The following is a 17143-nucleotide window of genomic DNA, read 5'->3' on the forward strand; positions in this document are numbered from 1 at the left end:
CTGGAATTCATGACCCTCACGCTCGGTGCTGGAATACACCCTGGAATTCATGACCCTCACACTCTGTGCTGGATTACACACTGGAATACAGGACCCTCACACGTGGTGCTGGATTACACCCAGCAATTCAGGACCCTCACGCTCGGTGCTGGATTACACCCTGGAATTCATGACCCTCACTCTCGGTGCAGGATTGGACCTTGGAATTCAGTGCACTAACACTCGGTGCTGGATTACACCCTGAAATTCAGGACCCTCACGCTCGGTGCTGGGTTACACGCTGGAATTCATGACCCTCACGCTCGGTGCTGGATTACAGCCTGGAATTCAGGACCCTCACGCTCGGTGCTGGATTACACCCTGGAATTCATGACCCTCACGCTCGGTGCTGGAGTACACCCTGGAATTCATGACCCTCACGCTCTGTGCTGGATTACACACTGGAATACAGGACCCTCACACGTGGTGCTGGATTACACCCAGGAATTCAGGACCCTCACGCTCGGTGCTGGATTACACCCTGGAATTCATGACCCTCTCGCTCTGTGCTGGATTACACCATTGAATTCATGACCTTCACGCTCGGTGCTGGATTACACCCTGGAATTCATGACCCTCATGCTCGGTGCAGGATTGGACCTTGGAATTCAGTGCACTAACACTCGGAGCTGGATTACACCCTGAAATTCAGGACCCTCATGCTCGGTGCTGGATTACACCCTGGAATTCATAACCATCACGCTCGGTGCAGGATTGGACCTTGGAATTCAGTACCCTCAGGCTCGGTGCTGGATTACACCCTGGAATTCATGACCTTCACGCTCGGTGCTGGATTACACCCTGAAATTCAGGACCCTCACGCTCGGTGCTGGGTTACACGCTGGAATTCATGACCCTATCTCTTGGTGCTGGATTACACACTGGAATTCAGGACTCTCACGCTCGGTGCTGGATTACACAGTGGAATTCAGGACCCTCCCACTCGGTGTTGGATTACACCCTGGAATTCAGGACACTCAAGCTCTGTGCTGGAGTACATCCTGATATTCAGGACCCTCACGCTCTGTCCTGGATTACACCCTGGAATTCAGGACCTTCACGCTCGGTCCTGGATTACACCCTGGAATTCAGGACCCTCACGCTCTGTCCTGCATTACAACCTGGAATTCAGGACCCTCACGCTCGGTGCTGGATTACACCCTCGAATTCAGGACCCTCACGCTCTGTGCTGGATTACACCATGGAATTCATGACCCTCACGCTCGGTGATGGATTACACCCTGGAATTCAGGACCCTCACGCTCGGTGCTGGATTACACCCTGGAATTCATGACCCTCACGCTCTGTGCTGGATTTCACCCTGGAATTCAGGACCCTCACGGGTGGTGCTGGATTACACCCTGGAATTCATGACCGTCACGCTCGGTGCTGGATTACACCCTGGAATTCAGGACCCTCACGCTCAGTGCTGGATTGCACCCTGGAATTCATGACCCTCATGCTCAGTGCTGGATTACACCCTGGAATTCAGGACCCTCAAGCTCGGTGCTGGATTACTTCCTGGAATTCATGACCCTCATGCTCGGTGCTGGATTACACACTGGAATTCATAACCCTCACGCTCGGTGCAGGATTGGACCTTGGAATTCAGTACCCTCACACTTGGTGCTGGATTACACCCTGGAATTCAGGACCCTCACGCTCAGTGCTGCATTACACCCTGGAATTCAGGCCCCTCACGCTCGGTGCTTGATTACACAGTAGAATTCAGGACCATCAAGCTCTGTGCTGGATTACACCCTGGAATTCTGGACCCTCACGCTCTGTCCTGGATTACACCCTGGAATTCAGGACCCTCACGGTCGGTGCTGGATTAGACCCTGGAATTCAGGACCCTCCCACTCTGTGCTGGATTACACCCTGGAATTCAGGACCCTCACACTCGGTGCTGGATTACACCCTGGAATTCAGGACCATCAAGCTCTGTGCTGGATTACACCCTGGAATTCAGGACCCTCACGCTCTGTCCTGGATTACACCCTGGAATTCAGGACCCTCACACTCGGTGCTGGATTACACCCTGGAATTCATGACCCTCAGGCTCTGTGCTGGATTACATCCTGATATTCAGGACCCTCACGCTCGGTGCTGGATTACACCCTGGAATTCATGACCCTCACGCTCGGTGCTGGAATACACCCTGGAATTCATGACCCTCACACTCTGTGCTGGATTACATACTGGAATACAGGACCCTCACACGTGGTGCTGGATTACACCCAGCAATTCAGGACCCTCACGCTCGGTGCTGGATTACACCCTGGAATTCATGACCCTCACTCTCGGTGCAGGATTGGACCTTGGAATTCAGTGCACTAACACTCGGTGCTGGATTACACCCTGAAATTCAGGACCCTCACGCTCGGTGCTGGGTGACACGCTGGAATTCATGACCCTCACGCTCGGTGCTGGATTACAGCCTGGAATTCAGGACCCTCACGCTCGGTGCTGGATTACACCCTGGAATTCATGACCCTCACGCTCCGTGCTGGAGTACACCCTGGAATTCATGACCCTGACGCTTTGTGCTGGATTACACACTGGAATACAGGACCCTCACACGTGGTGCTGGATTACACCCAGGAATTCAGGACCCTCACGCTCGGTGCTGGATTACACCCTGGAATTCATGACCCTCTCGCTCTGTGCTGGATTACACCATTGAATTCATGACCTTCACGCTCGGTGCTGGATTACACCCTGGAATTCATGACCCTCATGCTCGGTGCAGGATTGGACCTTGGAATTCAGTGCACTAACACTCGGTGCTGGATTACACCCTGGAATTCATGACCCTCTCGCTCTGTGCTGGACTACCCCATGGAATTCATGACCTTCACGCTCGGTGCTGGATTACACCCTGGAATTCAGTACCCTCACGCTCGGTGCTGGATTACACCCTGGAATTCACGACCCTCTCGCTCTGTGCTGGATTACTCCCTGGAATTCAGGGCCCTCACGCTCGGTACTGGGTTACACGCTGGAATTCATGACCCTCACGCTCGGTGATGGATTACACCCTGGAATTCAGGACCCTCACGCTCGGTGCTGGATTACACCCTGGAATTCATGACCCTCACGCTCTGTGCTGGATTTCACCCTGGAATTCAGGACCCTCACGGGTGGTGCTGGATTACACCCTGGAATTCATGACCGTCACGCTCGGTGCTGGATTACACCCTGGAATTCAGGACCCTCACGCTCAGTGCTGGATTGCACCCTGGAATTCATGACCCTCATGCTCAGTGCTGGATTACACCCTGGAATTCAGGACCCTCAAGCTCGGTGCTGGATTACTTCCTGGAATTCATGACCCTCATGCTCGGTGCTGGATTACACACTGGAATTCATAACCCTCACGCTCGGTGCAGGATTGGACCTTGGAATTCAGTTCCCTCACGCTCGGTGCTGGATTACACCCTGGAATTCATGACCCTCTCGCTCTGTGCTGGATTACACCATGTTATTCATGACCTTCACGCTCGGTGCTGGATTACACCCTGGAATTCATGACCCTCACGCTCGGTGCAGGATTGGACCTTGGAATTCAGTGCACTAACTCTCGGTGCTGGATTACACCCTGAAATTCAGGACCTTCACGCTCGGTGCTGGGTTACACGCTGGAATTCATGACCCTCACGCTCGGTGCTGGATTACACCCTGGAATTCAGGACCCTCACGCTCGGTGCTGAATTACACCCTGGAATTCATGACCCTCACGCTCGGTGCTGGAATACACCCTGGAATTCATGACCCTCACACTCTGTGCTGGATTACACACTGGAATACAGGACGCTCACACGTGGTGCTGGATTACACCCAGCAATTCAGGACCCTCACGCTCGGTGCTGGATTACACCCTGGAATTCATGACCCTCACTCTCGGTGCAGGATTGGACCTTGGAATTCAGTGCACTAACACTCGGTGCTGGATTACACCCTGAAATTCAGGACCCTCACGCTCGGTGCTGGGTTACACGCTGGAATTCATGACCCTCACGCTCGGTGCTGGATTACAGCCTGAAATTCAGGACCCTCACGCTCGGTGCTGGATTACACCCTGGAATTCATGACCCTCACGCTCGGTGCTGGAGTACACCCTGGAATTCATGACCCTCACGCTCTGTGCTGGATTACACACTGGAATACATGACCCTCACACGTGGTGCTGGATTACACCCAGGAATTCAGGACCCTCACGCTCGGTGCTGCATTACACCCTGGAATTCATGACCCTCTCGCTCTGTGCTGGATTACACCATTGAATTCATGACCTTCACGCTCGGTGCTAGATTACACCCTGGAATTCATGACCCTCTCGCTCTGTGCTGGACTACCCCATGGAATTCATGACCTTCACGCTCGGTGCTGGATTACACCCTGGAATTCAGGACCCTCACGCTCGGTGCTGGATTACACCCTGGAATTCAGGACCCTCAAGCTCTGTGCTGGATTACACCCTGGAATTCAAGACCCTCACGCTCGGTGCTGGATTACACCCTGGAATTCAGGACCATTACGTTCGTTGCTGGATTACACAGTGGAATTCAGGACTCTCACACTCCTTACAGGATTACTCCGTGGAATTCAGGACCCTCCCACTCGGTGCTTGATAACACAGTAGAATTCAGGACCATCACGCTCGGTGCTGGATTACACAGTGGAATTCAGGACTATCACGCTCGTTACTGGATTACTCCGTGGAATTCAGGCCCCTCACTCTCTTTGCTGGATTACACCCTGGAATTCAGGACCCTCACACTTGGTGCTGGATTACACCCTGGAATTCAGGACCCTCACGCTCAGTGCTGCATTACACCCTGGAATTCAGGCCCCTCACGCTCGGTGCTTGATTACACAGTAGAATTCAGGACCATCAAGCTCTGTGCTTGATTACACCCTGGAATTCTGGACCCTCACGCTCTGTCCTGGATTACACCCTGGAATTCAGGACCCTCACGGTCGGTGCTGGATTAGACCCTGGAATTCAGGACCCTCCCACTCTGTGCTGGATTACACCCTGGAATTCAGGACCCTCACACTCGGTGCTGGATTACACCCTGGAATTCAGGACCATCAAGCTCTGTGCTGGATTACACCCTGGAATTCAGGACCCTCACGCTCTGTCCTGGATTACACCCTGGAATTCAGGACCCTCACACTCGGTGCTGGATTACACCCTGGAATTCATGACCCTCAGGCTCTGTGCTGGATTACATCCTGATATTCAGGACCCTCACGCTCTGTCCTGGATTACACCCTGGAATTCATGACCCTCACGCTCGGTGCTGGATTACACCCTGGAATTCAGTACCCTCACGCTCGGTGCTGGATTACACCCTGGAATTCACGACCCTCTCGCTCTGTGCTGGATTACTCCCTGGAATTCAGGGCCCTCACGCTCGGTACTGGGTTACACGCTGGAATTCATGACCCTCACGCTCGGTGATGGATTACACCCTGGAATTCAGGACCCTCACGCTCGGTGCTGGATTACACCCTGGAATTCATGACCCTCACGCTCTGTGCTGGATTTCACCCTGGAATTCAGGACCCTCACGGGTGGTGCTGGATTACACCCTGGAATTCATGACCGTCACGCTCGGTGCTGGATTACACCCTGGAATTCAGGACCCTCACGCTCAGTGCTGGATTGCACCCTGGAATTCATGACCCTCATGCTCAGTGCTGGATTACACCCTGGAATTCAGGACCCTCAAGCTCGGTGCTGGATTACTTCCTGGAATTCATGACCCTCATGCTCGGTGCTGGATTACACACTGGAATTCATAACCCTCACGCTCGGTGCAGGATTGGACCTTGGAATTCAGTTCCCTCACGCTCGGTGCTGGATTACACCCTGGAATTCATGACCCTCTCGCTCTGTGCTGGATTACACCATGTTATTCATGACCTTCACGCTCGGTGCTGGATTACACCCTGGAATTCATGACCCTCACGCTCGGTGCAGGATTGGACCTTGGAATTCAGTGCACTAACTCTCGGTGCTGGATTACACCCTGAAATTCAGGACCTTCACGCTCGGTGCTGGGTTACACGCTGGAATTCATGACCCTCACGCTCGGTGCTGGATTACACCCTGGAATTCAGGACCCTCACGCTCGGTGCTGGATTACACCCTGGAATTCATGACCCTCACGCTCGGTGCTGGAATACACCCTGGAATTCATGACCCTCACACTCTGTGCTGGATTACACACTGGAATACAGGACGCTCACACGTGGTGCTGGATTACACCCAGCAATTCAGGACCCTCACGCTCGGTGCTGGATTACACCCTGGAATTCATGACCCTCACTCTCGGTGCAGGATTGGACCTTGGAATTCAGTGCACTAACACTCGGTGCTGGATTACACCCTGAAATTCAGGACCCTCACGCTCGGTGCTGGGTTACACGCTGGAATTCATGACCCTCACGCTCGGTGCTGGATTACAGCCTGAAATTCAGGACCCTCACGCTCGGTGCTGGATTACACCCTGGAATTCATGACCGTCACGCTCGGTGCTGGAGTACACCCTGGAATTCATGACCCTCACGCTCTGTGCTGGATTACACACTGGAATACAGGACCCTCACACGTGGTGCTGGATTACACCCAGGAATTCAGGACCCTCACGCTCGGTGCTGCATTACACCCTGGAATTCATGACCCTCTCGCTCTGTGCTGGATTACACCATTGAATTCATGACCTTCACGCTCGGTGCTAGATTACACCCTGGAATTCATGACCCTCTCGCTCTGTGCTGGACTACCCCATGGAATTCATGACCTTCACGCTCGGTGCTGGATTACACCCTGGAATTCAGGACCCTCAAGCTCGGTGCTGGATTACACCCTGGAATTCAGGACCCTCAAGCTCTGTGCTGGATTACTCCCTGGAATTCAAGACCCTCACGCTCGGTGCTGGATTACACCCTGGAATTCAGGACCATTACGTTCTTTGCTGGATTACACAGTGGAATTCAGGACTCTCACACTCCTTACAGGATTACTCCGTGGAATTCAGGACCCTCCCACTCGGTGCTTGATAACACAGTAGAATTCAGGACCATCACGCTCGGTGCTGGATTACACAGTGGAATTCAGGACTATCACGCTCGTTACTGGATTACTCCGTGGAATTCAGGCCCCTCACTCTCTTTGCTGGATTACACCCTGGAATTCAGGACCCTCACACTTGGTGCTGGATTACACCCTGGAATTCAGGACCCTCACGCTCAGTGCTGCATTACACCCTGGAATTCAGGCCCCTCACGCTCGGTGCTTGATTACACAGTAGAATTCAGGACCATCAAGCTCTGTGCTGGATTACACCCTGGAATTCTGGACCCTCACGCTCTGTCCTGGATTACACCCTGGAATTCAGGACCCTCACGGTCGGTGCTGGATTAGACCCTGGAATTCAGGACCCTACCACTCTGTGCTGGATTACACCCTGGAATTCAGGACCCTCACACTCGGTGCTGGATTACACCCTGGAATTCAGGACCATCAAGCTCTGTGCTGGATTACACCCTGGAATTCAGGACCCTCACGCTCTGTCCTGGATTACACCCTGGAATTCAGGACCCTCACACTCGGTGCTGGATTACACCCTGGAATTCATGACCCTCAGGCTCTGTGCTGGATTACATCCTGATATTCAGGACCCTCACGCTCTGTCCTGGATTACACCCTGGAATTCATGACCCTCACGCTCGGTGCTGGAATACACCCTGGAATTCATGACCCTCACACTCTGTGCTGGATTACATACTGGAATACAGGACCCTCACACGTGGTGCTGGATTACACCCAGCAATTCAGGACCCTCACGCTCGGTGCTGGATTACACCCTGGAATTCAGTGCACTAACACTCGGTGCTGGATTACACCCTGAAATTCAGGACCCTCACGCTCGGTGCTGGGTTACACGCTGGAATTCATGACCCTCACGCTCGGTGCTGGATTACAGCCTGGAATTCAGGACCCTCACGCTCGGTGCTGGATTACACCCTGGAATTCATGACCCTCACGCTCGGTGCTGGAGTACACCCTGGAATTCATGACCCTGACGCTTTGTGCTGGATTACACACTGGAATACAGGACCCTCACACGTGGTGCTGGATTACACCCAGGAATTCAGGACCCTCACGCTCGGTGCTGGATTACACCCTGGAATTCATGACCCTCTCGCTCTGTGCTGGATTACACCATTGAATTCATGACCTTCACGCTCGGTGCTGGATTACACCCTGGAATTCATGACCCTCATGCTCGGTGCAGGATTGGACCTTGGAATTCAGTGCACTAACACTCGGTGCTGGATTACACCCTGGAATTCATGACCCTCTCGCTCTGTGCTGGACTACCCCATGGAATTCATGACCTTCACGCTCGGTGCTGGATTACACCCTGGAATTCAGTACCCTCACGCTCGGTGCTGGATTACACCCTGGAATTCACGACCCTCTCGCTCTGTGCTGGATTACTCCCTGGAATTCAGGGCCCTCACGCTCGGTACTGGGTTACACGCTGGAATTCATGACCCTCACGCTCGGTGATGGATTACACCCTGGAATTCAGGACAATCACGCTCGGTGCTGGATTACACCCTGGAATTCATGACCCTCACGCTCTGTGCTGGATTTCACCCTGGAATTCAGGACCCTCACGGGTGGTGCTGGATTACACCCTGGAATTCATGACCGTCACGCTCGGTGCTGGATTACACCCTGGAATTCAGGACACTCACGCTCAGTGCTGGATTGCACCCTGGAATTCATGACCCTCATGCTCAGTGCTGGATTACACCCTGGAATTCAGGACCCTCAAGCTCGGTGCTGGATTACTTCCTGGAATTCATGACCCTCATGCTCGGTGCTGGATTACACACTGGAATTCATAACCCTCACGCTCGGTGCAGGATTGGACCTTGGAATTCAGTTCCCTCACGCTCGGTGCTGGATTACACCCTGGAATTCATGACCCTCTCGCTCTGTGCTGGATTACACCATGTTATTCATGACCTTCACGCTCGGTGCTGGATTACACCCTGGAATTCATGACCCTCACGCTCGGTGCAGGATTGGACCTTGGAATTCAGTGCACTAACTCTCGGTGCTGGATTACACCCTGAAATTCAGGACCTTCACGCTCGGTGCTGGGTTACACGCTGGAATTCATGACCCTCACGCTCGGTGCTGGATTACACCCTGGAATTCAGGACCCTCACGCTCGGTGCTGGATTACACCCTGGAATTCATGACCCTCTCGCTCTGTGCTGGATTACACCATTGAATTCATGACCTTCACGCTCGGTGCTGGATTACACCCTGGAATTCATGACCCTCATGCTCGGTGCAGGATTGGACCTTGGAATTCAGTGCACTAACACTCGGAGCTGGATTACACCCTGAAATTCAGGACCCTCATGCTCGGTGCTGGATTACACCCTGGAATTCATAACCATCACGCTCGGTGCAGGATTGGACCTTGGAATTCAGTACCCTCAGGCTCGGTGCTGGATTACACCCTGGAATTCATGACCTTCACGCTCGGTGCTGGATTACACCCTGAAATTCAGGACCCTCACGCTCGGTGCTGGGTTACACGCTGGAATTCATGACCCTATCTCTTGGTGCTGGATTACACACTGGAATTCAGGACTCTCACGCTCGGTGCTGGATTACACAGTGGAATTCAGGACCCTCCCACTCGGTGTTGGATTACACCCTGGAATTCAGGACACTCAAGCTCTGTGCTGGATTACATCCTGATATTCAGGACCCTCACGCTCTGTCCTGGATTACACCCTGGAATTCAGGACCTTCACGCTCGGTCCTGGATTACACCCTGGAATTCAGGACCCTCACGCTCTGTCCTGCATTACAACCTGGAATTCAGGACCCTCACGCTCGGTGCTGGATTACACCCTCGAATTCAGGACCCTCACGCTCTGTGCTGGATTACACCATGGAATTCAGGACCCTCACGCTCTGTGCTGGATTACACCCTGGAATTCAGGACCCTCACACTCGGTGCTGGATTACACCCTGGAATTCAGGACCCTCACGCTCTGTGCTGGATTACACCCTGGAATTCAGGACCCTCCCACTCGGTGCTTGATAACACAGTAGAATTCAGGACCATCACGCTCGGTGCTGGATTACACAGTGGAATTCAGGACTATCACGCTCGTTACTGGATTACTCCGTGGAATTCAGGCCCCTCACTCTCTTTGCTGGATTACACCCTGGAATTCAGGACCCTCACACTTGGTGCTGGATTACACCCTGGAATTCAGGACCCTCACGCTCAGTGCTGCATTACACCCTGGAATTCAGGCCCCTCACGCTCGGTGCTTGATTACACAGTAGAATTCAGGACCATCAAGCTCTGTGCTGGATTACACCCTGGAATTCAGGACCCTCACGCTCTGTCCTGGATTACACCCTGGAATTCAGGACCATCACGCTCGGTGCTGGATTAGACCCTGGAATTCAGGACCCTCCCACTCTGTGCTGGATTACACCCTGGAATTCATGACCTTCACGCTCGGTGCTGGATTACACCCTGAAATTCAGGACCCTCACGCTCGGTGCTGGGTTACACGCTGGAATTCATGACCCTATCTCTTGGTGCTGGATTACACACTGGAATTCAGGACTCTCACGCTCGGTGCTGGATTACACAGTGGAATTCAGGACCCTCCCACTCGGTGTTGGATTACACCCTGGAATTCAGGACACTCAAGCTCTGTGCTGGATTACATCCTGATATTCAGGACCCTCACGCTCTGTCCTGGATTACACCCTGGAATTCAGGACCTTCACGCTCGGTCCTGGATTACACCCTGGAATTCAGGACCCTCACGCTCTGTCCTGCATTACAACCTGGAATTCAGGACCCTCACGCTCGGTGCTGGATTACACCCTCGAATTCAGGACCCTCACGCTCTGTGCTGGATTACACCATGGAATTCCGGACCCTCACGCTCTGTGCTGGATTACACCCTGGAATTCAGGACCCTCACACTCGGTGCTGGATTACACCCTGGAATTCAGGACCCTCACGCTCTGTGCTGGATTACACCCTGGAATTCAGGACCCTCCCACTCGGTGCTTGATAACACAGTAGAATTCAGGACCATCACGCTCGGTGCTGGATTACACAGTGGAATTCAGGACTATCACGCTCGTTACTGGATTACTCCGTGGAATTCAGGCCCCTCACTCTCTTTGCTGGATTACACCCTGGAATTCAGGACCCTCACACTTGGTGCTGGATTACACCCTGGAATTCAGGACCCTCACGCTCAGTGCTGCATTACACCCTGGAATTCAGGCCCCTCACGCTCGGTGCTTGATTACACAGTAGAATTCAGGACCATCAAGCTCTGTGCTGGATTACACCCTGGAATTCAGGACCCTCACGCTCTGTCCTGGATTACACCCTGGAATTCAGGACCCTCACGGTCGGTGCTGGATTAGACCCTGGAATTCAGGACCCTCCCACTCTGTGCTGGATTACACCCTGGAATTCAGGACCCTCACACTCGGTGCTGGATTACACCCTGGAATTCAGGACCATCAAGTTCTGTGCTGGATTACACCCTGGAATTCAGGACCCTCACGCTCTGTCCTGGATTACACCCTGGAATTCAGGACCCTCACACTCGGTGCTGGATTACACCCTGGAATTCAGGACACTCAGGCTCTGTGCTGGATTACATCCTGATATTCAGGACCCTCTCGCTCTGTCCTGGATTACACCCTGGAATTCAGGACCCTCACGCTCGGTGCTGGATTACATCCTGGGTTTCAGGACCCTCACTCTCTGTGCTTGATTACACCCTGGAATTCAGGACCCTCACTCTCTGTGCTGGATTACACCCTGTAATTCAGTACCCTCACGCTCGGTGCTGGATTACACCCTGGAATTCAGGACCCTCACGCTCATTGCTGGATTACACCCTGGGATTCAGGACCCTCACGCTCTGTGCTTGATTACACCCTGGAATTCAGGACCCTCACGCTCTGTGCTGGATTACACCCTGTAATTCAGTACCCTCACGCTCTGTGCTGGATTACACCCTGGAATTCAGGACCCTCTCGCTCATTGCTGGATTACACCCTGGAGTTCAGGACCATTAGGTTCGGTGCTGGATTACACAGTGGAATTCAGGACTCTCACACTCCTTACAGGATTACTCCGTGGAATTCAGGGCCCTCACGCTCTGTCCTGGATTACACCCTGGAATTCAGGACCCTCACGCTCGGTGCTGGATTACACCCTGGGATTCAGGACCCTCACGCTCTGTGCTTGATTACACCCTGGAATTCAGGACCCACACGCTCTGTGCTGGATTACACCCTGGAATTCAGTACCCTCACGCTCGGTGCTGGATTACACCCTGGAATTCAGGACCCTCACGCTCAGTGCTGGATTACACCCTGGAATTCAGGACCCTCATGCTCGGTGCTCGATAACACCCTGGTATTTAGGACCCTCACACTCTGTGCTGGATTACACTCTGGAATTCAGGACACTCATGCTCGGTGCTGGATTACACCCTGGAATTCAGGACCCTCACACTCGGTGCTGGATAACACCCTGGAATTTAGGACCCTCACGCTCGGTGCTGGATAACACCCTGGAATTCAGGACCCTCAGGCTCTGTGCTGGATTACATCCTGATATTCAGGACCCTCACGCTCTGTCCTGGATTACACCCTGGAATTCAGGACCCTCACGCTCGGTGCTGGATTACACCCTGGAATTCAGGACCCTCAAGCTCTGTGCTGGATTACACCCTGGAATTCAAGACCCTCACGCTCGGTGCTGGATTACACCCTGGAATTCAGGACCATTACGTTCGTTGCTGGATTACACAGTGGAATTCAGGACTCTCACACTCCTTACAGGATTACTCCGTGGAATTCAGGACCCTCCCACTCGGTGCTTGATAACACAGTAGAATTCAGGACCATCACGCTCGGTGCTGGATTACACAGTGGAATTCAGGACTATCACGCTCGTTACTGGATTACTCCGTGGAATTCAGGCCCCTCACTCTCTTTGCTGGATTACACCCTGGAATTCAGGACCCTCACACTTGGTGCTGGATTACACCCTGGAATTCAGGACCCTCACGCTCAGTGCTGCATTACACCCTGGAATTCAGGCCCCTCACGCTCGGTGCTTGATTACACAGTAGAATTCAGGACCATCAAGCTCTGTGCTGGATTACACCCTGGAATTCTGGACCCTCACGCTCTGTCCTGGATTACACCCTGGAATTCAGGACCCTCACGGTCGGTGCTGGATTAGACCCTGGAATTCAGGACCCTCCCACTCTGTGCTGGATTACACCCTGGAATTCAGGACCCTCACACTCGGTGCTGGATTACACCCTGGAATTCAGGACCATCAAGCTCTGTGCTGGATTACACCCTGGAATTCAGGACCCTCACGCTCTGTCCTGGATTACACCCTGGAATTCAGGACCCTCACACTCGGTGCTGGATTACACCCTGGAATTCATGACCCTCAGGCTCTGTGCTGGATTACATCCTGATATTCAGGACCCTCACGCTCTGTCCTGGATTACACCCTGGAATTCAGGACCCTCACGCTCGGTGCTGGATTACATCCTGGGTTTCAGGACCCTCACTCTCTGTGCTTGATTACACCCTGGAATTCAGGACCCTCACTCTCTGTGCTGGATTACACCCTGTAATTCAGTACCCTCACGCTCGGTGCTGGATTACACCCTGGAATTCAGGACCCTCACGCTCATTGCTGGATTACACCCTGGAATTCAGGACCCTCACGCTCGGTGCTGGATTACTCCCTGGGATTCAGGACCCTCACGCTCTGTGCTTGATTACACCCTGGAATTCAGGACCCTCACGCTCTGTGCTGGATTACACCCTGTAATTCAGTACCCTCACGCTCTGTGCTGGATTACACCCTGGAATTCAGGACCCTCTCGCTCATTGCTGGATTACACCCTGGAATTCAGGACCATTACGTTCGGTGCTGGATTACACAGTGGAATTCAGGACTCTCACACTCCTTACAGGATTAATCCTTGGAATTCAGGGCCCTCACGCTCTGTCCTGGATTACACCCTGGAATTCAGGACCCTCACGCTCGGTGCTGGATTACACCCTGGGATTCAGGACCCTCACGCTCTGTGCTTGATTACACCCTGGAATTCAGGACCCTCACGCTCGGTGCTGGATTACACCCTGGAATTCAGGACCCTCATGCTCAGTGCTGGATTACACCCTGGAATTCAGGACCCTCACGCTCGGTGCTCGATAACACCCTGGAATTTAGGACCCTCACACTCTGTGCTGGATTACACCCTGAAATTTAGGACCCTCACACTCGGTGCTGGATAACACCCTGGAATTTAGGACCCTCACGCTCGGTGCTGGATAACACCCTGGAATTCAGGACCCTCAGGCTCTGTGCTGGATTACATCCTGATATTCAGGACCCTCACGCTCTGTCCTGGATTACACCCTGGAATTCAGGACCCTCACGCTCGGTGCTGGATTACACCCTGGAATTCAGGACCCTCACGCTCGGTGCTGGATTACACCCTGGAATTCAGGACCCTCAAGCTCTGTGCTGGATTACACCCTGGAATTCAAGACCCTCACGCTCGGTGCTGGATTACACCCTGGAATTCAGGACCATTACGTTCGTTGCTGGATTACACAGTGGAATTCAGGACTCTCACACTCCTTACAGGATTACTCCGTGGAATTCAGGACCCTCACGCTCTGTCCTGGATTACACCCTGGAATTCAGGACCCTCACTCTCTGTGCTTGATTACACCCTGGAATTCAGGACCCTCACTCTCTGTGCTGGATCACACCCTGGAATTCGGGACCCTCACACTCGGTGCTGGATTACACCCTGGAATTCAGGACCCTGACGCTCTGTGCTGGATTACACCCTGGAATTCAGGACCCTTACACTCAGTGCAGGATTACACAGTAGAGTTCAGTCCCTCATTGCAAAGTGCATCTGGAATGCGGAAGTGCTGCTAGCCCATTACCAACACTGCTGCTTGGAGCACTTGAAACCCTCATCACCAGTGCCTCCGGTTATGCAGTTAGGGTGGCCTCCCAAGAAAATGGGCATTAGTGGAGAATCCACTTATTTGCTTACTGTGGAGCTGCTGAACACCCAGACAGCAAATGGCCACCTCATGCAGGAAAAGGGCACCACCAGGTAGAGACAAGGGGCCCTCTATTTGGTAAGCTCCTCCCTGCCTCTGGTTCCCGCACCATAGCTTGACTCACTCTCTTTGTCTTCCTCCGCACACCAACGGCTTTACGTACACAGGAGGCACTAGTGGATTGCATCGCAACAGGCAACTTCCTGGACTAGACTCTGTGTGTGCAGTTTGGTCTCTCTACTGAGTCTATCTGTCACCCATTATGCATCACAGCCATTGATAGACATCCCTTGTGGTCTGCAGTGGTCAGAGATCACACACAGCATGTGCACACAAGCATTGGACAGCTCTGCGATTCCATCCAAATCCTCCTGATTGACTCACACAACACTCTTCTCATCTTGGGTTACCCTGGCTTTCCACTCACAACCCTCACGCCACTTGGTCATCTAGTTTACTGCTGTGTTGGGAACCCACCTTCCTGTAACTTCAGCTGACCTCATCCCATAAATTTGTGGAGACGGAGGAATCCCTGGATCCCACCAGATGGCCACAAGAATACCACGACTTAGCCATCACCTTCAGTAAAAGGGAATCCAGCATACTGTTGACTCACAGGCCACATGACCACATGATCAACCTTCCCCCAGGCACCATCTCTCCCCTCCTTCGACCCAAGACATGAATGACTGCATACCCTCTTGAGACCCAAGGCAAGGAAAACCTACAGCACAATACAGGCCCTTTGGCCCGCAAAGCTGTGCCAAACATGTCCTTACCTTAGAACTACCTAAGCTTACCCATAGCCCTCTATTTTTCTAAGCTCCATGTACCCATCCAGGAGTCTCTTAAAAGACCCTATTGTTTCCACCTCCACCACCATTGACGGTAGCCCATTCCATGCACTCACCACTCTCTGCATGAAAAACATACCCCTGACATCTCCTCTGTACCTACTTCGAAACACCTTAAAACTATGCCCTCTCATGCTAGCCATTCCATCCACGGGATAAAAGCCTCTGACTATCCACACGATCAATGCCTCTCATCATCTTGTACACCTCTATCAGGTCACCTCTCATCATCTGTTGCTCCAAGGAGAAAAGGCCGCGTTCACTCAACCTATTCTCATAAGGCATGCTCCCCAAACCAGGCACCATCCTTGTAAATCTCCTCTGCACCGTTTCTATGGTTTCCACATCCTTCCTATAGTGAGGCAACCAGAATTAAGCACAGTACTCTAAGTGGGGTCTGACCAAGGTCCTATATAGCTGCAACATTACCTCTCGGCTCTTAAACTCAATCCCACTGTCAATGAAGGCAAATGCACCCTATGCCTTCTTAACCACAGAGTTAACCTGCGTAGCAGCTTTGAGTGTCCTATGGACTTGGACCCCAAGATCCCTCTGATCTCCACACTGTCAAGAGTCTTATCATTAAGGCTATATTCTGCCATCATCTTTGACCTACAAAATGAACCACTTCACACTTATCTGGGTTGAATGACTAATCACCAAAGTGTTACAGCATGGCTTCATTCAACCATCCCAGCCCCAGCTGGTTCAAGGTTCCTCTTAGTCAAAAAGAAAACTGTGGGTCCTTGCCCTGGATCGATCACCACGGACTTAACAAAATCACCATTAAGAACTGTTCCCCCCTCTCTCCTTGATGGATAGTGCATTTGGAACATTCCACAAGGCCTAGATCTTCACCAAACTGGATCTATGGAGTGTGTACAATCATAACACCCACTGGCCAATACAAGTACTTGGGGATGCCTTTCAGATTTTCCAACAGTCCAGCCATTTTCCAAGCCTTCATCAACAAGAAACATATCATTCAAGTATCTGTCTATCTACCTCAACAGCACCCTCATCT

Source organism: Hemitrygon akajei, chromosome 8 (assembly GCF_048418815.1).
Source record: "Hemitrygon akajei chromosome 8, sHemAka1.3, whole genome shotgun sequence".
Lineage (NCBI taxonomy): Eukaryota > Metazoa > Chordata > Chondrichthyes > Myliobatiformes > Dasyatidae > Hemitrygon > Hemitrygon akajei.